This window comes from Eleutherodactylus coqui, chromosome 1 (genome assembly GCF_035609145.1).
Source record: "Eleutherodactylus coqui strain aEleCoq1 chromosome 1, aEleCoq1.hap1, whole genome shotgun sequence".
NCBI lineage: Eukaryota > Metazoa > Chordata > Amphibia > Anura > Eleutherodactylidae > Eleutherodactylus > Eleutherodactylus coqui.
In genome coordinates this window covers 53,375,930-53,395,929 of record NC_089837.1, presented here as the reverse complement: position 1 = coordinate 53,395,929, position 20,000 = coordinate 53,375,930, and the positions used below count along the sequence as shown (strand labels likewise).

Sequence of the window (20,000 nt, the reverse complement as noted above, 5' to 3'; positions counted from 1 at the left end):
GGCTTGCCTTTTGTTTGCGCCGTATGTTACACGTAAAGACGTGGCTGTCAGTGTGTCTGAGCCGTTTAAAAGCTTCAAAATGGTAATGCTAGCCAAAAAGGTCCTTCGAGCCGGAATTGAACCAGCGACCTAAGGATTGCTAATTTGCTTCTACAGTCCTCCGCTCTACCAGCTGAGCTATCGAAGGCCAGTTCTTTGAGCGCCAAAGATAAAAAGGCCATCATGCTAGAGTTTCAAAGCGCTGGCAAGTAAAGATGTTGGAGGATGCAGGCATCGATCCCGCTACCTCTCGCATGCGAAGCGAGCGCTCTACCATGTGAGCTAATCCCCCTTGCCTGCTGCTTCCACCTGTCTACTCTGATCAGCAATTTTAGCACATTCCCAGCATTCAAGAGTTTCCAAAGTTGAGGGCTTTTTTTTTTTTTTTTAAGTATAGATGTCACAAAAGTGAGATGCACTGGCCTTTTCACAGCCAAAAATTGACTATGCGGACAGCTTAAGAGTGGCTCTGTGGCGCAATGGATAGCGCATTGGACTTCTAGAGTGAAAGTGATTCAAAGGTTGTGGGTTCGAGTCCCACCAGAGTCGTACTTTCTAGCGCACTGTGGTAGCTTGTTGTGTGCTCTTAGGCAAAAAACCTGCCTAGGACTTCATTTGTTATCGTAGCCCTGCCTTGAAGCTTTTTAAGGCGACTGATTTAGCATTCAGTTTTGATCTGCAGTGCAAAGGGAAGAGCCCTTTTCTAAATGGCATATTAGAAAAAACTTTCTGACGGTGAGAGTGATCAATGAGTGGTACAGGTTACCACGGGTGGTGATGAGTTCTCCTTCCATGGAAGTGTTCAAACAAAGGCTGGACAAAGATCTGTCTGGAATGATTTAGGTAATCCTGCACTGAGCAGGTGCTTGGACCCGATGACCCTTCCAACTCTACCATTCTATGATCTTCTGTATTTAGGCATGTATGTCTGCATTGACAGAGAAGAGGACATTTTTTAAGAAACAAAGCGATTTCTCAAATTGGGCTGTCCAGGAAGATGTTGATGTGGTAGGGACTGCAAAAACCAAGCTTCCTAGCAGAGGATGGTTTCGATCCATCGACCTCTGGGTTATGGGCCCAGCACGCTTCCGCTGCGCCACTCTGCTGCATTGGGATAGCTTACAAGGTGCTGGTGAGGCAAAGCTGAGGAAGCCTCTGACTGTTACTAAGCCGCTAACAGGGAGCCACTCTCCGTGGGCAGTTGGGTACTCTTTTGAGTCACGCTGTTGTGTTCTAGTTTATCTCTTCTTTTCCTTTTTTTGATATTATTGTTTAGGTAGTCACCTGAGAGAATATAGTTGACCTGACTGAGGATTTGGCCAGCGGCACAATGTGTGGTTGTCTCTGTGGCGCAATCGGTTAGCGCGTTCGGCTGTTAACCGAAAGGTTGGTGGTTCAAGCCCACCCAGGGACGGGCTTGCCTTTTGTTTGCGCCGTATGTTACACGTAAAGACGTGGCTGTCAGTGTGTCTGAGCCGTTTAAAAGCTTCAAAATGGTAATGCTAGCCAAAAAGGTCCTTCGAGCCGGAATTGAACCAGCGACCTAAGGATTGCTAATTTGCTTCTACAGTCCTCCGCTCTACCAGCTGAGCTATCGAAGGCCAGTTCTTTGAGCGCCAAAGATAAAAAGGCCATCATGCTAGAGTTTCAAAGCGCTGGCAAGTAAAGATGTTGGAGGATGCAGGCATCGATCCCGCTACCTCTCGCATGCGAAGCGAGCGCTCTACCATGTGAGCTAATCCCCCTTGCCTGCTGCTTCCACCTGTCTACTCTGATCAGCAATTTTAGCACATTCCCAGCATTCAAGAGTTTCCAAAGTTGAGGGCTTTTTTTTTTTTTTTTAAGTATAGATGTCACAAAAGTGAGATGCACTGGCCTTTTCACAGCCAAAAATTGACTATGCGGACAGCTTAAGAGTGGCTCTGTGGCGCAATGGATAGCGCATTGGACTTCTAGAGTGAAAGTGATTCAAAGGTTGTGGGTTCGAGTCCCACCAGAGTCGTACTTTCTAGCGCACTGTGGTAGCTTGTTGTGTGCTCTTAGGCAAAAAACCTGCCTAGGACTTCATTTGTTATCGTAGCCCTGCCTTGAAGCTTTTTAAGGCGACTGATTTAGCATTCAGTTTTGATCTGCAGTGCAAAGGGAAGAGCCCTTTTCTAAATGGCATATTAGAAAAAACTTTCTGACGGTGAGAGTGATCAATGAGTGGTACAGGTTACCACGGGTGGTGATGAGTTCTCCTTCCATGGAAGTGTTCAAACAAAGGCTGGACAAAGATCTGTCTGGAATGATTTAGGTAATCCTGCACTGAGCAGGTGCTTGGACCCGATGACCCTTCCAACTCTACCATTCTATGATCTTCTGTATTTAGGCATGTATGTCTGCATTGACAGAGAAGAGGACATTTTTTAAGAAACAAAGCGATTTCTCAAATTGGGCTGTCCAGGAAGATGTTGATGTGGTAGGGACTGCAAAAACCAAGCTTCCTAGCAGAGGATGGTTTCGATCCATCGACCTCTGGGTTATGGGCCCAGCACGCTTCCGCTGCGCCACTCTGCTGCATTGGGATAGCTTACAAGGTGCTGGTGAGGCAAAGCTGAGGAAGCCTCTGACTGTTACTAAGCCGCTAACAGGGAGCCACTCTCCGTGGGCAGTTGGGTACTCTTTTGAGTCACGCTGTTGTGTTCTAGTTTATCTCTTCTTTTCCTTTTTTTGATATTATTGTTTAGGTAGTCACCTGAGAGAATATAGTTGACCTGACTGAGGATTTGGCCAGCGGCACAATGTGTGGTTGTCTCTGTGGCGCAATCGGTTAGCGCGTTCGGCTGTTAACCGAAAGGTTGGTGGTTCAAGCCCACCCAGGGACGGGCTTGCCTTTTGTTTGCGCCGTATGTTACACGTAAAGACGTGGCTGTCAGTGTGTCTGAGCCGTTTAAAAGCTTCAAAATGGTAATGCTAGCCAAAAAGGTCCTTCGAGCCAGAATTGAACCAGCGACCTAAGGATTGCTAATTTGCTTCTACAGTCCTCCGCTCTACCAGCTGAGCTATCGAAGGCCAGTTCTTTGAGCGCCAAAGATAAAAAGGCCATCATGCTAGAGTTTCAAAGCGCTGGCAAGTAAAGATGTTGGAGGATGCAGGCATCGATCCCGCTACCTCTCGCATGCGAAGCGAGCGCTCTACCATGTGAGCTAATCCCCCTTGCCTGCTGCTTCCACCTGTCTACTCTGATCAGCAATTTTAGCACATTCCCAGCATTCAAGAGTTTCCAAAGTTGAGGGCTTTTTTTTTTTTTTTTAAGTATAGATGTCACAAAAGTGAGATGCACTGGCCTTTTCACAGCCAAAAATTGACTATGCGGACAGCTTAAGAGTGGCTCTGTGGCGCAATGGATAGCGCATTGGACTTCTAGAGTGAAAGTGATTCAAAGGTTGTGGGTTTGAGTCCCACCAGAGTCGTACTTTCTAGCGCACTGTGGTAGCTTGTTGTGTGCTCTTAGGCAAAAAACCTGCCTAGGACTTCATTTGTTATCGTAGCCCTGCCTTGAAGCTTTTTAAGGCGACTGATTTAGCATTCAGTTTTGATCTGCAGTGCAAAGGGAAGAGCCCTTTTCTAAATGGCATATTAGAAAAAACTTTCTGACGGTGAGAGTGATCAATGAGTGGTACAGGTTACCACGGGTGGTGATGAGTTCTCCTTCCATGGAAGTGTTCAAACAAAGGCTGGACAAAGATCTGTCTGGAATGATTTAGGTAATCCTGCACTGAGCAGGTGCTTGGACCCGATGACCCTTCCAACTCTACCATTCTATGATCTTCTGTATTTAGGCATGTATGTCTGCATTGACAGAGAAGAGGACATTTTTTAAGAAACAAAGCGATTTCTCAAATTGGGCTGTCCAGGAAGATGTTGATGTGGTAGGGACTGCAAAAACCAAGCTTCCTAGCAGAGGATGGTTTCGATCCATCGACCTCTGGGTTATGGGCCCAGCACGCTTCCGCTGCGCCACTCTGCTGCATTGGGATAGCTTACAAGGTGCTGGTGAGGCAAAGCTGAGGAAGCCTCTGACTGTTACTAAGCCGCTAACAGGGAGCCACTCTCCGTGGGCAGTTGGGTACTCTTTTGAGTCACGCTGTTGTGTTCTAGTTTATCTCTTCTTTTCCTTTTTTTGATATTATTGTTTAGGTAGTCACCTGAGAGAATATAGTTGACCTGACTGAGGATTTGGCCAGCGGCACAATGTGTGGTTGTCTCTGTGGCGCAATCGGTTAGCGCGTTCGGCTGTTAACCGAAAGGTTGGTGGTTCAAGCCCACCCAGGGACGGGCTTGCCTTTTGTTTGCGCCGTATGTTACACGTAAAGACGTGGCTGTCAGTGTGTCTGAGCCGTTTAAAAGCTTCAAAATGGTAATGCTAGCCAAAAAGGTCCTTCGAGCCGGAATTGAACCAGCGACCTAAGGATTGCTAATTTGCTTCTACAGTCCTCCGCTCTACCAGCTGAGCTATCGAAGGCCAGTTCTTTGAGCGCCAAAGATAAAAAGGCCATCATGCTAGAGTTTCAAAGCGCTGGCAAGTAAAGATGTTGGAGGATGCAGGCATCGATCCCGCTACCTCTCGCATGCGAAGCGAGCGCTCTACCATGTGAGCTAATCCCCCTTGCCTGCTGCTTCCACCTGTCTACTCTGATCAGCAATTTTAGCACATTCCCAGCATTCAAGAGTTTCCAAAGTTGAGGGCTTTTTTTTTTTTTTTTTTTTTTAAGTATAGATGTCACAAAAGTGAGATGCACTGGCCTTTTCACAGCCAAAAATTGACTATGCGGAAGGCTTAAGAGTGGCTCTGTGGCGCAATGGATAGCGCATTGGACTTCTAGAGTGAAAGTGATTCAAAGGTTGTGGGTTCGAGTCCCACCAGAGTCGTACTTTCTAGCGCACTGTGGTAGCTTGTTGTGTGCTCTTAGGCAAAAAACCTGCCTAGGACTTCATTTGTTATCGTAGCCCTGCCTTGAAGCTTTTTAAGGCGACTGATTTAGCATTCAGTTTTGATCTGCAGTGCAAAGGGAAGAGCCCTTTTCTAAATGGCATATTAGAAAAAACTTTCTGACGGTGAGAGTGATCAATGAGTGGTACAGGTTACCACGGGTGGTGATGAGTTCTCCTTCCATGGAAGTGTTCAAACAAAGGCTGGACAAAGATCTGTCTGGAATGATTTAGGTAATCCTGCACTGAGCAGGTGCTTGGACCCGATGACCCTTCCAACTCTACCATTCTATGATCTTCTGTATTTAGGCATGTATGTCTGCATTGACAGAGAAGAGGACATTTTTTAAGAAACAAAGCGATTTCTCAAATTGGGCTGTCCAGGAAGATGTTGATGTGGTAGGGACTGCAAAAACCAAGCTTCCTAGCAGAGGATGGTTTCGATCCATCGACCTCTGGGTTATGGGCCCAGCACGCTTCCGCTGCGCCACTCTGCTGCATTGGGATAGCTTACAAGGTGCTGGTGAGGCAAAGCTGAGGAAGCCTCTGACTGTTACTAAGCCGCTAACAGGGAGCCACTCTCCGTGGGCAGTTGGGTACTCTTTTGAGTCACGCTGTTGTGTTCTAGTTTATCTCTTCTTTTCCTTTTTTTGATATTATTGTTTAGGTAGTCACCTGAGAGAATATAGTTGACCTGACTGAGGATTTGGCCAGCGGCACAATGTGTGGTTGTCTCTGTGGCGCAATCGGTTAGCGCGTTCGGCTGTTAACCGAAAGGTTGGTGGTTCAAGCCCACCCAGGGACGGGCTTGCCTTTTGTTTGCGCCGTATGTTACACGTAAAGACGTGGCTGTCAGTGTGTCTGAGCCGTTTAAAAGCTTCAAAATGGTAATGCTAGCCAAAAAGGTCCTTCGAGCCGGAATTGAACCAGCGACCTAAGGATTGCTAATTTGCTTCTACAGTCCTCCGCTCTACCAGCTGAGCTATCGAAGGCCAGTTCTTTGAGCGCCAAAGATAAAAAGGCCATCATGCTAGAGTTTCAAAGCGCTGGCAAGTAAAGATGTTGGAGGATGCAGGCATCGATCCCGCTACCTCTCGCATGCGAAGCGAGCGCTCTACCATGTGAGCTAATCCCCCTTGCCTGCTGCTTCCACCTGTCTACTCTGATCAGCAATTTTAGCACATTCCCAGCATTCAAGAGTTTCCAAAGTTGAGGGCTTTTTTTTTTTTTTTTTTTTTTAAGTATAGATGTCACAAAAGTGAGATGCACTGGCCTTTTCACAGCCAAAAATTGACTATGCGGAAGGCTTAAGAGTGGCTCTGTGGCGCAATGGATAGCGCATTGGACTTCTAGAGTGAAAGTGATTCAAAGGTTGTGGGTTCGAGTCCCACCAGAGTCGTACTTTCTAGCGCACTGTGGTAGCTTGTTGTGTGCTCTTAGGCAAAAAACCTGCCTAGGACTTCATTTGTTATCGTAGCCCTGCCTTGAAGCTTTTTAAGGCGACTGATTTAGCATTCAGTTTTGATCTGCAGTGCAAAGGGAAGAGCCCTTTTCTAAATGGCATATTAGAAAAAACTTTCTGACGGTGAGAGTGATCAATGAGTGGTACAGGTTACCACGGGTGGTGATGAGTTCTCCTTCCATGGAAGTGTTCAAACAAAGGCTGGACAAAGATCTGTCTGGAATGATTTAGGTAATCCTGCACTGAGCAGGTGCTTGGACCCGATGACCCTTCCAACTCTACCATTCTATGATCTTCTGTATTTAGGCATGTATGTCTGCATTGACAGAGAAGAGGACATTTTTTAAGAAACAAAGCGATTTCTCAAATTGGGCTGTCCAGGAAGATGTTGATGTGGTAGGGACTGCAAAAACCAAGCTTCCTAGCAGAGGATGGTTTCGATCCATCGACCTCTGGGTTATGGGCCCAGCACGCTTCCGCTGCGCCACTCTGCTGCATTGGGATAGCTTACAAGGTGCTGGTGAGGCAAAGCTGAGGAAGCCTCTGACTGTTACTAAGCCGCTAACAGGGAGCCACTCTCCGTGGGCAGTTGGGTACTCTTTTGAGTCACGCTGTTGTGTTCTAGTTTATCTCTTCTTTTCCTTTTTTTGATATTATTGTTTAGGTAGTCACCTGAGAGAATATAGTTGACCTGACTGAGGATTTGGCCAGCGGCACAATGTGTGGTTGTCTCTGTGGCGCAATCGGTTAGCGCGTTCGGCTGTTAACCGAAAGGTTGGTGGTTCAAGCCCACCCAGGGACGGGCTTGCCTTTTGTTTGCGCCGTATGTTACACGTAAAGACGTGGCTGTCAGTGTGTCTGAGCCGTTTAAAAGCTTCAAAATGGTAATGCTAGCCAAAAAGGTCCTTCGAGCCGGAATTGAACCAGCGACCTAAGGATTGCTAATTTGCTTCTACAGTCCTCCGCTCTACCAGCTGAGCTATCGAAGGCCAGTTCTTTGAGCGCCAAAGATAAAAAGGCCATCATGCTAGAGTTTCAAAGCGCTGGCAAGTAAAGATGTTGGAGGATGCAGGCATCGATCCCGCTACCTCTCGCATGCGAAGCGAGCGCTCTACCATGTGAGCTAATCCCCCTTGCCTGCTGCTTCCACCTGTCTACTCTGATCAGCAATTTTAGCACATTCCCAGCATTCAAGAGTTTCCAAAGTTGAGGGCTTTTTTTTTTTTTTTTTTTTTTAAGTATAGATGTCACAAAAGTGAGATGCACTGGCCTTTTCACAGCCAAAAATTGACTATGCGGAAGGCTTAAGAGTGGCTCTGTGGCGCAATGGATAGCGCATTGGACTTCTAGAGTGAAAGTGATTCAAAGGTTGTGGGTTCGAGTCCCACCAGAGTCGTACTTTCTAGCGCACTGTGGTAGCTTGTTGTGTGCTCTTAGGCAAAAAACCTGCCTAGGACTTCATTTGTTATCGTAGCCCTGCCTTGAAGCTTTTTAAGGCGACTGATTTAGCATTCAGTTTTGATCTGCAGTGCAAAGGGAAGAGCCCTTTTCTAAATGGCATATTAGAAAAAACTTTCTGACGGTGAGAGTGATCAATGAGTGGTACAGGTTACCACGGGTGGTGATGAGTTCTCCTTCCATGGAAGTGTTCAAACAAAGGCTGGACAAAGATCTGTCTGGAATGATTTAGGTAATCCTGCACTGAGCAGGTGCTTGGACCCGATGACCCTTCCAACTCTACCATTCTATGATCTTCTGTATTTAGGCATGTATGTCTGCATTGACAGAGAAGAGGACATTTTTTAAGAAACAAAGCGATTTCTCAAATTGGGCTGTCCAGGAAGATGTTGATGTGGTAGGGACTGCAAAAACCAAGCTTCCTAGCAGAGGATGGTTTCGATCCATCGACCTCTGGGTTATGGGCCCAGCACGCTTCCGCTGCGCCACTCTGCTGCATTGGGATAGCTTACAAGGTGCTGGTGAGGCAAAGCTGAGGAAGCCTCTGACTGTTACTAAGCCGCTAACAGGGAGCCACTCTCCGTGGGCAGTTGGGTACTCTTTTGAGTCACGCTGTTGTGTTCTAGTTTATCTCTTCTTTTCCTTTTTTTGATATTATTGTTTAGGTAGTCACCTGAGAGAATATAGTTGACCTGACTGAGGATTTGGCCAGCGGCACAATGTGTGGTTGTCTCTGTGGCGCAATCGGTTAGCGCGTTCGGCTGTTAACCGAAAGGTTGGTGGTTCAAGCCCACCCAGGGACGGGCTTGCCTTTTGTTTGCGCCGTATGTTACACGTAAAGACGTGGCTGTCAGTGTGTCTGAGCCGTTTAAAAGCTTCAAAATGGTAATGCTAGCCAAAAAGGTCCTTCGAGCCGGAATTGAACCAGCGACCTAAGGATTGCTAATTTGCTTCTACAGTCCTCCGCTCTACCAGCTGAGCTATCGAAGGCCAGTTCTTTGAGCGCCAAAGATAAAAAGGCCATCATGCTAGAGTTTCAAAGCGCTGGCAAGTAAAGATGTTGGAGGATGCAGGCATCGATCCCGCTACCTCTCGCATGCGAAGCGAGCGCTCTACCATGTGAGCTAATCCCCCTTGCCTGCTGCTTCCACCTGTCTACTCTGATCAGCAATTTTAGCACATTCCCAGCATTCAAGAGTTTCCAAAGTTGAGGGCTTTTTTTTTTTTTTTTTTTTTTAAGTATAGATGTCACAAAAGTGAGATGCACTGGCCTTTTCACAGCCAAAAATTGACTATGCGGAAGGCTTAAGAGTGGCTCTGTGGCGCAATGGATAGCGCATTGGACTTCTAGAGTGAAAGTGATTCAAAGGTTGTGGGTTCGAGTCCCACCAGAGTCGTACTTTCTAGCGCACTGTGGTAGCTTGTTGTGTGCTCTTAGGCAAAAAACCTGCCTAGGACTTCATTTGTTATCGTAGCCCTGCCTTGAAGCTTTTTAAGGCGACTGATTTAGCATTCAGTTTTGATCTGCAGTGCAAAGGGAAGAGCCCTTTTCTAAATGGCATATTAGAAAAAACTTTCTGACGGTGAGAGTGATCAATGAGTGGTACAGGTTACCACGGGTGGTGATGAGTTCTCCTTCCATGGAAGTGTTCAAACAAAGGCTGGACAAAGATCTGTCTGGAATGATTTAGGTAATCCTGCACTGAGCAGGTGCTTGGACCCGATGACCCTTCCAACTCTACCATTCTATGATCTTCTGTATTTAGGCATGTATGTCTGCATTGACAGAGAAGAGGACATTTTTTAAGAAACAAAGCGATTTCTCAAATTGGGCTGTCCAGGAAGATGTTGATGTGGTAGGGACTGCAAAAACCAAGCTTCCTAGCAGAGGATGGTTTCGATCCATCGACCTCTGGGTTATGGGCCCAGCACGCTTCCGCTGCGCCACTCTGCTGCATTGGGATAGCTTACAAGGTGCTGGTGAGGCAAAGCTGAGGAAGCCTCTGACTGTTACTAAGCCGCTAACAGGGAGCCACTCTCCGTGGGCAGTTGGGTACTCTTTTGAGTCACGCTGTTGTGTTCTAGTTTATCTCTTCTTTTCCTTTTTTTGATATTATTGTTTAGGTAGTCACCTGAGAGAATATAGTTGACCTGACTGAGGATTTGGCCAGCGGCACAATGTGTGGTTGTCTCTGTGGCGCAATCGGTTAGCGCGTTCGGCTGTTAACCGAAAGGTTGGTGGTTCAAGCCCACCCAGGGACGGGCTTGCCTTTTGTTTGCGCCGTATGTTACACGTAAAGACGTGGCTGTCAGTGTGTCTGAGCCGTTTAAAAGCTTCAAAATGGTAATGCTAGCCAAAAAGGTCCTTCGAGCCGGAATTGAACCAGCGACCTAAGGATTGCTAATTTGCTTCTACAGTCCTCCGCTCTACCAGCTGAGCTATCGAAGGCCAGTTCTTTGAGCGCCAAAGATAAAAAGGCCATCATGCTAGAGTTTCAAAGCGCTGGCAAGTAAAGATGTTGGAGGATGCAGGCATCGATCCCGCTACCTCTCGCATGCGAAGCGAGCGCTCTACCATGTGAGCTAATCCCCCTTGCCTGCTGCTTCCACCTGTCTACTCTGATCAGCAATTTTAGCACATTCCCAGCATTCAAGAGTTTCCAAAGTTGAGGGCTTTTTTTTTTTTTTTTTTTTTTAAGTATAGATGTCACAAAAGTGAGATGCACTGGCCTTTTCACAGCCAAAAATTGACTATGCGGAAGGCTTAAGAGTGGCTCTGTGGCGCAATGGATAGCGCATTGGACTTCTAGAGTGAAAGTGATTCAAAGGTTGTGGGTTCGAGTCCCACCAGAGTCGTACTTTCTAGCGAACTGTGGTAGCTTGTTGTGTGCTCTTAGGCAAAAAACCTGCCTAGGACTTCATTTGTTATCGTAGCCCTGCCTTGAAGCTTTTTAAGGCGACTGATTTAGCATTCAGTTTTGATCTGCAGTGCAAAGGGAAGAGCCCTTTTCTAAATGGCATATTAGAAAAAACTTTCTGACGGTGAGAGTGATCAATGAGTGGTACAGGTTACCACGGGTGGTGATGAGTTCTCCTTCCATGGAAGTGTTCAAACAAAGGCTGGACAAAGATCTGTCTGGAATGATTTAGGTAATCCTGCACTGAGCAGGTGCTTGGACCCGATGACCCTTCCAACTCTACCATTCTATGATCTTCTGTATTTAGGCATGTATGTCTGCATTGACAGAGAAGAGGACATTTTTTAAGAAACAAAGCGATTTCTCAAATTGGGCTGTCCAGGAAGATGTTGATGTGGTAGGGACTGCAAAAACCAAGCTTCCTAGCAGAGGATGGTTTCGACCCATCGACCTCTGGGTTATGGGCCCAGCACGCTTCCGCTGCGCCACTCTGCTGCATTGGGATAGCTTACAAGGTGCTGGTGAGGCAAAGCTGAGGAAGCCTCTGACTGTTACTAAGCCGCTAACAGGGAGCCACTCTCCGTGGGCAGTTGGGTACTCTTTTGAGTCACGCTGTTGTGTTCTAGTTTATCTCTTCTTTTCCTTTTTTTGATATTATTGTTTAGGTAGTCACCTGAGAGAATATAGTTGACCTGACTGAGGATTTGGCCAGCGGCACAATGTGTGGTTGTCTCTGTGGCGCAATCGGTTAGCGCGTTCGGCTGTTAACCGAAAGGTTGGTGGTTCAAGCCCACCCAGGGACGGGCTTGCCTTTTGTTTGCGCCGTATGTTACACGTAAAGACGTGGCTGTCAGTGTGTCTGAGCCGTTTAAAAGCTTCAAAATGGTAATGCTAGCCAAAAAGGTCCTTCGAGCCAGAATTGAACCAGCGACCTAAGGATTGCTAATTTGCTTCTACAGTCCTCCGCTCTACCAGCTGAGCTATCGAAAGCCAGTTCTTTGAGCGCCAAAGATAAAAAGGCCATCATGCTAGAGTTTCAAAGCGCTGGCAAGTAAAGATGTTGGAGGATGCAGGCATCGATCCCGCTACCTCTCGCATGCGAAGCGAGCGCTCTACCATGTGAGCTAATCCCCCTTGCCTGCTGCTTCCACCTGTCTACTCTGATCAGCAATTTTAGCACATTCCCAGCATTCAAGAGTTTCCAAAGTTGAGGGCTTTTTTTTTTTTTTTTTTTAAGTATAGATGTCACAAAAGTGAGATGCACTGGCCTTTTCACAGCCAAAAATTGACTATGCGGAAGGCTTAAGAGTGGCTCTGTGGCGCAATGGATAGCGCATTGGACTTCTAGAGTGAAAGTGATTCAAAGGTTGTGGGTTTGAGTCCCACCAGAGTCGTACTTTCTAGCGCACTGTGGTAGCTTGTTGTGTGCTCTTAGGCAAAAAACCTGCCTAGGACTTCATTTGTTATCGTAGCCCTGCCTTGAAGCTTTTTAAGGCGACTGATTTAGCATTCAGTTTTGATCTGCAGTGCAAAGGGAAGAGCCCTTTTCTAAATGGCATATTAGAAAAAACTTTCTGACGGTGAGAGTGATCAATGAGTGGTACAGGTTACCACGGGTGGTGATGAGTTCTCCTTCCATGGAAGTGTTCAAACAAAGGCTGGACAAAGATCTGTCTGGAATGATTTAGGTAATCCTGCACTGAGCAGGTGCTTGGACCCGATGACCCTTCCAACTCTACCATTCTATGATCTTCTGTATTTAGGCATGTATGTCTGCATTGACAGAGAAGAGGACATTTTTTAAGAAACAAAGCGATTTCTCAAATTGGGCTGTCCAGGAAGATGTTGATGTGGTAGGGACTGCAAAAACCAAGCTTCCTAGCAGAGGATGGTTTCGATCCATCGACCTCTGGGTTATGGGCCCAGCACGCTTCCGCTGCGCCACTCTGCTGCATTGGGATAGCTTACAAGGTGCTGGTGAGGCAAAGCTGAGGAAGCCTCTGACTGTTACTAAGCCGCTAACAGGGAGCCACTCTCCGTGGGCAGTTGGGTACTCTTTTGAGTCACGCTGTTGTGTTCTAGTTTATCTCTTCTTTTCCTTTTTTTGATATTATTGTTTAGGTAGTCACCTGAGAGAATATAGTTGACCTGACTGAGGATTTGGCCAGCGGCACAATGTGTGGTTGTCTCTGTGGCGCAATCGGTTAGCGCGTTCGGCTGTTAACCGAAAGGTTGGTGGTTCAAGCCCACCCAGGGACGGGCTTGCCTTTTGTTAGCGCCGTATGTTACACGTAAAGACGTGGCTGTCAGTGTGTCTGAGCCGTTTAAAAGCTTCAAAATGGTAATGCTAGCCAAAAAGGTCCTTCGAGCCGGAATTGAACCAGCGACCTAAGGATTGCTAATTTGCTTCTACAGTCCTCCGCTCTACCAGCTGAGCTATCGAAGGCCAGTTCTTTGAGCGCCAAAGATAAAAAGGCCATCATGCTAGAGTTTCAAAGCGCTGGCAAGTAAAGATGTTGGAGGATGCAGGCATCGATCCCGCTACCTCTCGCATGCGAAGCGAGCGCTCTACCATGTGAGCTAATCCCCCTTGCCTGCTGCTTCCACCTGTCTACTCTGATCAGCAATTTTAGCACATTCCCAGCATTCAAGAGTTTCCAAAGTTGAGGGCTTTTTTTTTTTTTTTAAGTATAGATGTCACAAAAGTGAGATGCACTGGCCTTTTCACAGCCAAAAATTGACTATGCGGAAGGCTTAAGAGTGGCTCTGTGGCGCAATGGATAGCGCATTGGACTTCTAGAGTGAAAGTGATTCAAAGGTTGTGGGTTTGAGTCCCACCAGAGTCGTACTTTCTAGCGCACTGTGGTAGCTTGTTGTGTGCTCTTAGGCAAAAAACCTGCCTAGGACTTCATTTGTTATCGTAGCCCTGCCTTGAAGCTTTTTAAGGCGACTGATTTAGCATTCAGTTTTGATCTGCAGTGCAAAGGGAAGAGCCCTTTTCTAAATGGCATATTAGAAAAAACTTTCTGACGGTGAGAGTGATCAATGAGTGGTACAGGTTACCACGGGTGGTGATGAGTTCTCCTTCCATGGAAGTGTTCAAACAAAGGCTGGACAAAGATCTGTCTGGAATGATTTAGGTAATCCTGCACTGAGCAGGTGCTTGGACCCGATGACCCTTCCAACTCTACCATTCTATGATCTTCTGTATTTAGGCATGTATGTCTGCATTGACAGAGAAGAGGACATTTTTTAAGAAACAAAGCGATTTCTCAAATTGGGCTGTCCAGGAAGATGTTGATGTGGTAGGGACTGCAAAAACCAAGCTTCCTAGCAGAGGATGGTTTCGATCCATCGACCTCTGGGTTATGGGCCCAGCACGCTTCCGCTGCGCCACTCTGCTGCATTGGGATAGCTTACAAGGTGCTGGTGAGGCAAAGCTGAGGAAGCCTCTGACTGTTACTAAGCCGCTAACAGGGAGCCACTCTCCGTGGGCAGTTGGGTACTCTTTTGAGTCACGCTGTTGTGTTCTAGTTTATCTCTTCTTTTCCTTTTTTTGATATTATTGTTTAGGTAGTCACCTGAGAGAATATAGTTGACCTGACTGAGGATTTGGCCAGCGGCACAATGTGTGGTTGTCTCTGTGGCGCAATCGGTTAGCGCGTTCGGCTGTTAACCGAAAGGTTGGTGGTTCAAGCCCACCCAGGGACGGGCTTGCCTTTTGTTTGCGCCGTATGTTACACGTAAAGACGTGGCTGTCAGTGTGTCTGAGCCGTTTAAAAGCTTCAAAATGGTAATGCTAGCCAAAAAGGTCCTTCGAGCCGGAATTGAACCAGCGACCTAAGGATTGCTAATTTGCTTCTACAGTCCTCCGCTCTACCAGCTGAGCTATCGAAGGCCAGTTCTTTGAGCGCCAAAGATAAAAAGGCCATCATGCTAGAGTTTCAAAGCGCTGGCAAGTAAAGATGTTGGAGGATGCAGGCATCGATCCCGCTACCTCTCGCATGCGAAGCGAGCGCTCTACCATGTGAGCTAATCCCCCTTGCCTGCTGCTTCCACCTGTCTACTCTGATCAGCAATTTTAGCACATTCCCAGCATTCAAGAGTTTCCAAAGTTGAGGGCTTTTTTTTTTTTTTTTTTTTTTAAGTATAGATGTCACAAAAGTGAGATGCACTGGCCTTTTCACAGCCAAAAATTGACTATGCGGAAGGCTTAAGAGTGGCTCTGTGGCGCAATGGATAGCGCATTGGACTTCTAGAGTGAAAGTGATTCAAAGGTTGTGGGTTCGAGTCCCACCAGAGTCGTACTTTCTAGCGCACTGTGGTAGCTTGTTGTGTGCTCTTAGGCAAAAAACCTGCCTAGGACTTCATTTGTTATCGTAGCCCTGCCTTGAAGCTTTTTAAGGCGACTGATTTAGCATTCAGTTTTGATCTGCAGTGCAAAGGGAAGAGCCCTTTTCTAAATGGCATATTAGAAAAAACTTTCTGACGGTGAGAGTGATCAATGAGTGGTACAGGTTACCACGGGTGGTGATGAGTTCTCCTTCCATGGAAGTGTTCAAACAAAGGCTGGACAAAGATCTGTCTGGAATGATTTAGGTAATCCTGCACTGAGCAGGTGCTTGGACCCGATGACCCTTCCAACTCTACCATTCTATGATCTTCTGTATTTAGGCATGTATGTCTGCATTGACAGAGAAGAGGACATTTTTTAAGAAACAAAGCGATTTCTCAAATTGGGCTGTCCAGGAAGATGTTGATGTGGTAGGGACTGCAAAAACCAAGCTTCCTAGCAGAGGATGGTTTCGATCCATCGACCTCTGGGTTATGGGCCCAGCACGCTTCCGCTGCGCCACTCTGCTGCATTGGGATAGCTTACAAGGTGCTGGTGAGGCAAAGCTGAGGAAGCCTCTGACTGTTACTAAGCCGCTAACAGGGAGCCACTCTCCGTGGGCAGTTGGGTACTCTTTTGAGTCACGCTGTTGTGTTCTAGTTTATCTCTTCTTTTCCTTTTTTTGATATTATTGTTTAGGTAGTCACCTGAGAGAATATAGTTGACCTGACTGAGGATTTGGCCAGCGGCACAATGTGTGGTTGTCTCTGTGGCGCAATCGGTTAGCGCGTTCGGCTGTTAACCGAAAGGTTGGTGGTTCAAGCCCACCCAGGGACGGGCTTGCCTTTTGTTTGCGCCGTATGTTACACGTAAAGACGTGGCTGTCAGTGTGTCTGAGCCGTTTAAAAGCTTCAAAATGGTAATGCTAGCCAAAAAGGTCCTTCGAGCCGGAATTGAACCAGCGACCTAAGGATTGCTAATTTGCTTCTACAGTCCTCCGCTCTACCAGCTGAGCTATCGAAGGCCAGTTCTTTGAGCGCCAAAGATAAAAAGGCCATCATGCTAGAGTTTCAAAGCGCTGGCAAGTAAAGATGTTGGAGGATGCAGGCATCGATCCCGCTACCTCTCGCATGCGAAGCGAGCGCTCTACCATGTGAGCTAATCCCCCTTGCCTGCTGCTTCCACCTGTCTACTCTGATCAGCAATTTTAGCACATTCCCAGCATTCAAGAGTTTCCAAAGTTGAGGGCTTTTTTTTTTTTTTTTTTTTTTAAGTATAGATGTCACAAAAGTGAGATGCACTGGCCTTTTCACAGCCAAAAATTGACTATGCGGAAGGCTTAAGAGTGGCTCTGTGGCGCAATGGATAGCGCATTGGACTTCTAGAGTGAAAGTGATTCAAAGGTTGTGGGTTCGAGTCCCACCAGAGTCGTACTTTCTAGCGCACTGTGGTAGCTTGTTGTGTGCTCTTAGGCAAAAAACCTGCCTAGGACTTCATTTGTTATCGTAGCCCTGCCTTGAAGCTTTTTAAGGCGACTGATTTAGCATTCAGTTTTGATCTGCAGTGCAAAGGGAAGAGCCCTTTTCTAAATGGCATATTAGAAAAAACTTTCTGACGGTGAGAGTGATCAATGAGTGGTACAGGTTACCACGGGTGGTGATGAGTTCTCCTTCCATGGAAGTGTTCAAACAAAGGCTGGACAAAGATCTGTCTGGAATGATTTAGGTAATCCTGCACTGAGCAGGTGCTTGGACCCGATGACCCTTCCAACTCTACCATTCTATGATCTTCTGTATTTAGGCATGTATGTCTGCATTGACAGAGAAGAGGACATTTTTTAAGAAACAAAGCGATTTCTCAAATTGGGCTGTCCAGGAAGATGTTGATGTGGTAGGGACTGCAAAAACCAAGCTTCCTAGCAGAGGATGGTTTCGACCCATCGACCTCTGGGTTATGGGCCCAGCACGCTTCCGCTGCGCCACTCTGCTGCATTGGGATAGCTTACAAGGTGCTGGTGAGGCAAAGCTGAGGAAGCCTCTGACTGTTACTAAGCCGCTAACAGGGAGCCACTCTCCGTGGGCAGTTGGGTACTCTTTTGAGTCACGCTGTTGTGTTCTAGTTTATCTCTTCTTTTCCTTTTTTTGATATTATTGTTTAGGTAGTCACCTGAGAGAATATAGTTGACCTGACTGAGGATTTGGCCAGCGGCACAATGTGTGGTTGTCTCTGTGGCGCAATCGGTTAGCGCGTTCGGCTGTTAACCGAATGGTTGGTGGTTCAAGCCCACCCAGGGACGGGCTTGCCTTTTGTTTGCGCCGTATGTTACACGTAAAGACGTGGCTGTCAGTGTGTCTGAGCCGTTTAAAAGCTTCAAAATTGTAATGCTAGCCAAAAAGGTCCTTCGAGCCGGAATTGAACCAGCGACCTAAGGATTGCTAATTTGCTTCTACAGTCCTCCGCTCTACCAGCTGAGCTATCGAAGGCCAGTTCTTTGAGCGCCAAAGATAAAAAGGCCATCATGCTAGAGTTTCAAAGCGCTGGCAAGTAAAGATGTTGGAGGATGCAGGCATCGATCCCGCTACCTCTCGCATGCGAAGCGAGCGCTCTACCATGTGAGCTAATCCCCCTTGCCTGCTGCTTCCACCTGTCTACTCTGATCAGCAATTTTAGCACATTCCCAGCATTCAAGAGTTTCCAAAGTTGAGGGCTTTTTTTTTTTTTTTTTTTTTTAAGTATAGATGTCACAAAAGTGAGATGCACTGGCCTTTTCACAGCCAAAAATTGACTATGCGGAAGGCTTAAGAGTGGCTCTGTGGCGCAATGGATAGCGCATTGGACTTCTAGAGTGAAAGTGATTCAAAGGTTGTGGGTTCGAGTCCCACCAGAGTCGTACTTTCTAGCGCACTGTGGTAGCTTGTTGTGTGCTCTTAGGCAAAAAACCTGCCTAGGACTTCATTTGTTATCGTAGCCCTGCCTTGAAGCTTTTTAAGGCGACTGATTTAGCATTCAGTTTTGATCTGCAGTGCAAAGGGAAGAGCCCTTTTCTAAATGGCATATTAGAAAAAACTTTCTGACGGTGAGAGTGATCAATGAGTGGTACAGGTTACCACGGGTGGTGATGAGTTCTCCTTCCATGGAAGTGTTCAAACAAAGGCTGGACAAAGATCTGTCTGGAATGATTTAGGTAATCCTGCACTGAGCAGGTGCTTGGACCCGATGACCCTTCCAACTCTACCATTCTATGATCTTCTGTATTTAGGCATGTATGTCTGCATTGACAGAGAAGAGGACATTTTTTAAGAAACAAAGCGATTTCTCAAATTGGGCTGTCCAGGAAGATGTTGATGTGGTAGGGACTGCAAAAACCAAGCTTCCTAGCAGAGGATGGTTTCGATCCATCGACCTCTGGGTTATGGGCCCAGCACGCTTCCGCTGCGCCACTCTGCTGCATTGGGATAGCTTACAAGGTGCTGGTGAGGCAAAGCTGAGGAAGCCTCTGACTGTTACTAAGCCGCTAACAGGGAGCCACTCTCCGTGGGCAGTTGGGTACTCTTTTGAGTCACGCTGTTGTGTTCTAGTTTATCTCTTCTTTTCCTTTTTTTGATATTATTGTTTAGGTAGTCACCTGAGAGAATATAGTTGACCTGACTGAGGATTTGGCCAGCGGCACAATGTGTGGTTGTCTCTGTGGCGCAATCGGTTAGCGCGTTCGGCTGTTAACCGAAAGGTTGGTGGTTCAAGCCCACCCAGGGACGGGCTTGCCTTTTGTTTGCGCCGTATGTTACACGTAAAGACGTGGCTGTCAGTGTGTCTGAGCCGTTTAAAAGCTTCAAAATGGTAATGCTAGCCAAAAAGGTCCTTCGAGCCAGAATTGAACCAGCGACCTAAGGATTGCTAATTTGCTTCTACAGTCCTCCGCTCTACCAGCTGAGCTATCGAAAGCCAGTTCTTTGAGCGCCAAAGATAAAAAGGCCATCATGCTAGAGTTTCAAAGCGCTGGCAAGTAAAGATGTTGGAGGATGCAGGCATCGATCCCGCTACCTCTCGCATGCGAAGCGAGCGCTCTACCATGTGAGCTAATCCCCCTTGCCTGCTGCTTCCACCTGTCTACTCTGATCAGCAATTTTAGCACATTCCCAGCATTCAAGAGTTTCCAAAGTTGAGGGCTTTTTTTTTTTTTTTTTTTAAGTATAGATGTCACAAAAGTGAGATGCACTGGCCTTTTCACAGCCAAAAATTGACTATGCGGAAGGCTTAAGAGTGGCTCTGTGGCGCAATGGATAGCGCATTGGACTTCTAGAGTGAAAGTGATTCAAAGGTTGTGGGTTTGAGTCCCACCAGAGTCGTACTTTCTAGCGCACTGTGGTAGCTTGTTGTGTGCTCTTAGGCAAAAAACCTGCCTAGGACTTCATTTGTTATCGTAGCCCTGCCTTGAAGCTTTTTAAGGCGACTGATTTAGCATTCAGTTTTGATCTGCAGTGCAAAGGGAAGAGCCCTTTTCTAAATGGCATATTAGAAAAAACTTTCTGACGGTGAGAGTGATCAATGAGTGGTACAGGTTACCACGGGTGGTGATGAGTTCTCCTTCCATGGAAGTGTTCAAACAAAGGCTGGACAAAGATCTGTCTGGAATGATTTAGGTAATCCTGCACTGAGCAGGTGCTTGGACCCGATGACCCTTCCAACTCTACCATTCTATGATCTTCTGTATTTAGGCATGTATGTCTGCATTGACAGAGAAGAGGACATTTTTTAAGAAACAAAGCGATTTCTCAAATTGGGCTGTCCAGGAAGATGTTGATGTGGTAGGGACTGC

The 20,000-nt window shown here is 46.8% G+C and overlaps 22 non-coding genes across 22 annotated transcripts; all 22 read left to right on the top strand.

Annotated features, from left to right (window-relative positions):
• The first annotated feature begins 504 nt into the window (after window positions 1-504).
• On the top strand, window positions 505-588 carry TRNAR-UCU (transfer RNA arginine (anticodon UCU)). Its single transcript is given in 2 exon segments — window positions 505-541; window positions 553-588. It is a non-coding gene; the product is annotated as a tRNA-Arg (tRNA).
• A 791-nt stretch (window positions 589-1,379) lies between these two features.
• On the top strand, window positions 1,380-1,453 carry TRNAN-GUU (transfer RNA asparagine (anticodon GUU)). Its single transcript has one exon. It is a non-coding gene; the product is annotated as a tRNA-Asn (tRNA).
• A 504-nt stretch (window positions 1,454-1,957) lies between these two features.
• TRNAR-UCU (transfer RNA arginine (anticodon UCU)) lies at window positions 1,958-2,041 on the top strand. Its single transcript is given in 2 exon segments — window positions 1,958-1,994; window positions 2,006-2,041. It is a non-coding gene; the product is annotated as a tRNA-Arg (tRNA).
• Window positions 2,042-2,832: 791 nt separating this feature from the next.
• TRNAN-GUU (transfer RNA asparagine (anticodon GUU)) lies at window positions 2,833-2,906 on the top strand. The gene has a single exon. It is a non-coding gene; the product is annotated as a tRNA-Asn (tRNA).
• Window positions 2,907-4,285: 1,379 nt separating this feature from the next.
• Window positions 4,286-4,359, top strand: TRNAN-GUU (transfer RNA asparagine (anticodon GUU)). Its single transcript has one exon. It is a non-coding gene; the product is annotated as a tRNA-Asn (tRNA).
• Window positions 4,360-4,869: 510 nt separating this feature from the next.
• TRNAR-UCU (transfer RNA arginine (anticodon UCU)) lies at window positions 4,870-4,953 on the top strand. Its single transcript is given in 2 exon segments — window positions 4,870-4,906; window positions 4,918-4,953. It is a non-coding gene; the product is annotated as a tRNA-Arg (tRNA).
• A 791-nt stretch (window positions 4,954-5,744) lies between these two features.
• TRNAN-GUU (transfer RNA asparagine (anticodon GUU)) lies at window positions 5,745-5,818 on the top strand. Its single transcript has one exon. It is a non-coding gene; the product is annotated as a tRNA-Asn (tRNA).
• A 510-nt stretch (window positions 5,819-6,328) lies between these two features.
• On the top strand, window positions 6,329-6,412 carry TRNAR-UCU (transfer RNA arginine (anticodon UCU)). Its single transcript is given in 2 exon segments — window positions 6,329-6,365; window positions 6,377-6,412. It is a non-coding gene; the product is annotated as a tRNA-Arg (tRNA).
• Window positions 6,413-7,203: 791 nt separating this feature from the next.
• Window positions 7,204-7,277, top strand: TRNAN-GUU (transfer RNA asparagine (anticodon GUU)). Its single transcript has one exon. It is a non-coding gene; the product is annotated as a tRNA-Asn (tRNA).
• A 510-nt stretch (window positions 7,278-7,787) lies between these two features.
• Window positions 7,788-7,871, top strand: TRNAR-UCU (transfer RNA arginine (anticodon UCU)). The gene is given in 2 exon segments: window positions 7,788-7,824; window positions 7,836-7,871. It is a non-coding gene; the product is annotated as a tRNA-Arg (tRNA).
• A 791-nt stretch (window positions 7,872-8,662) lies between these two features.
• TRNAN-GUU (transfer RNA asparagine (anticodon GUU)) lies at window positions 8,663-8,736 on the top strand. Its single transcript has one exon. It is a non-coding gene; the product is annotated as a tRNA-Asn (tRNA).
• Window positions 8,737-9,246: 510 nt separating this feature from the next.
• TRNAR-UCU (transfer RNA arginine (anticodon UCU)) lies at window positions 9,247-9,330 on the top strand. Its single transcript is given in 2 exon segments — window positions 9,247-9,283; window positions 9,295-9,330. It is a non-coding gene; the product is annotated as a tRNA-Arg (tRNA).
• Window positions 9,331-10,121: 791 nt separating this feature from the next.
• On the top strand, window positions 10,122-10,195 carry TRNAN-GUU (transfer RNA asparagine (anticodon GUU)). The gene has a single exon. It is a non-coding gene; the product is annotated as a tRNA-Asn (tRNA).
• A 510-nt stretch (window positions 10,196-10,705) lies between these two features.
• On the top strand, window positions 10,706-10,789 carry TRNAR-UCU (transfer RNA arginine (anticodon UCU)). The gene is given in 2 exon segments: window positions 10,706-10,742; window positions 10,754-10,789. It is a non-coding gene; the product is annotated as a tRNA-Arg (tRNA).
• A 791-nt stretch (window positions 10,790-11,580) lies between these two features.
• TRNAN-GUU (transfer RNA asparagine (anticodon GUU)) lies at window positions 11,581-11,654 on the top strand. Its single transcript has one exon. It is a non-coding gene; the product is annotated as a tRNA-Asn (tRNA).
• Window positions 11,655-13,036: 1,382 nt separating this feature from the next.
• TRNAN-GUU (transfer RNA asparagine (anticodon GUU)) lies at window positions 13,037-13,110 on the top strand. Its single transcript has one exon. It is a non-coding gene; the product is annotated as a tRNA-Asn (tRNA).
• Window positions 13,111-14,488: 1,378 nt separating this feature from the next.
• On the top strand, window positions 14,489-14,562 carry TRNAN-GUU (transfer RNA asparagine (anticodon GUU)). The gene has a single exon. It is a non-coding gene; the product is annotated as a tRNA-Asn (tRNA).
• A 510-nt stretch (window positions 14,563-15,072) lies between these two features.
• Window positions 15,073-15,156, top strand: TRNAR-UCU (transfer RNA arginine (anticodon UCU)). The gene is given in 2 exon segments: window positions 15,073-15,109; window positions 15,121-15,156. It is a non-coding gene; the product is annotated as a tRNA-Arg (tRNA).
• Window positions 15,157-15,947: 791 nt separating this feature from the next.
• TRNAN-GUU (transfer RNA asparagine (anticodon GUU)) lies at window positions 15,948-16,021 on the top strand. Its single transcript has one exon. It is a non-coding gene; the product is annotated as a tRNA-Asn (tRNA).
• Window positions 16,022-16,531: 510 nt separating this feature from the next.
• TRNAR-UCU (transfer RNA arginine (anticodon UCU)) lies at window positions 16,532-16,615 on the top strand. Its single transcript is given in 2 exon segments — window positions 16,532-16,568; window positions 16,580-16,615. It is a non-coding gene; the product is annotated as a tRNA-Arg (tRNA).
• A 1,375-nt stretch (window positions 16,616-17,990) lies between these two features.
• On the top strand, window positions 17,991-18,074 carry TRNAR-UCU (transfer RNA arginine (anticodon UCU)). Its single transcript is given in 2 exon segments — window positions 17,991-18,027; window positions 18,039-18,074. It is a non-coding gene; the product is annotated as a tRNA-Arg (tRNA).
• A 791-nt stretch (window positions 18,075-18,865) lies between these two features.
• TRNAN-GUU (transfer RNA asparagine (anticodon GUU)) lies at window positions 18,866-18,939 on the top strand. The gene has a single exon. It is a non-coding gene; the product is annotated as a tRNA-Asn (tRNA).
• The last annotated feature ends 1,061 nt before the right edge of the window (window positions 18,940-20,000 follow it).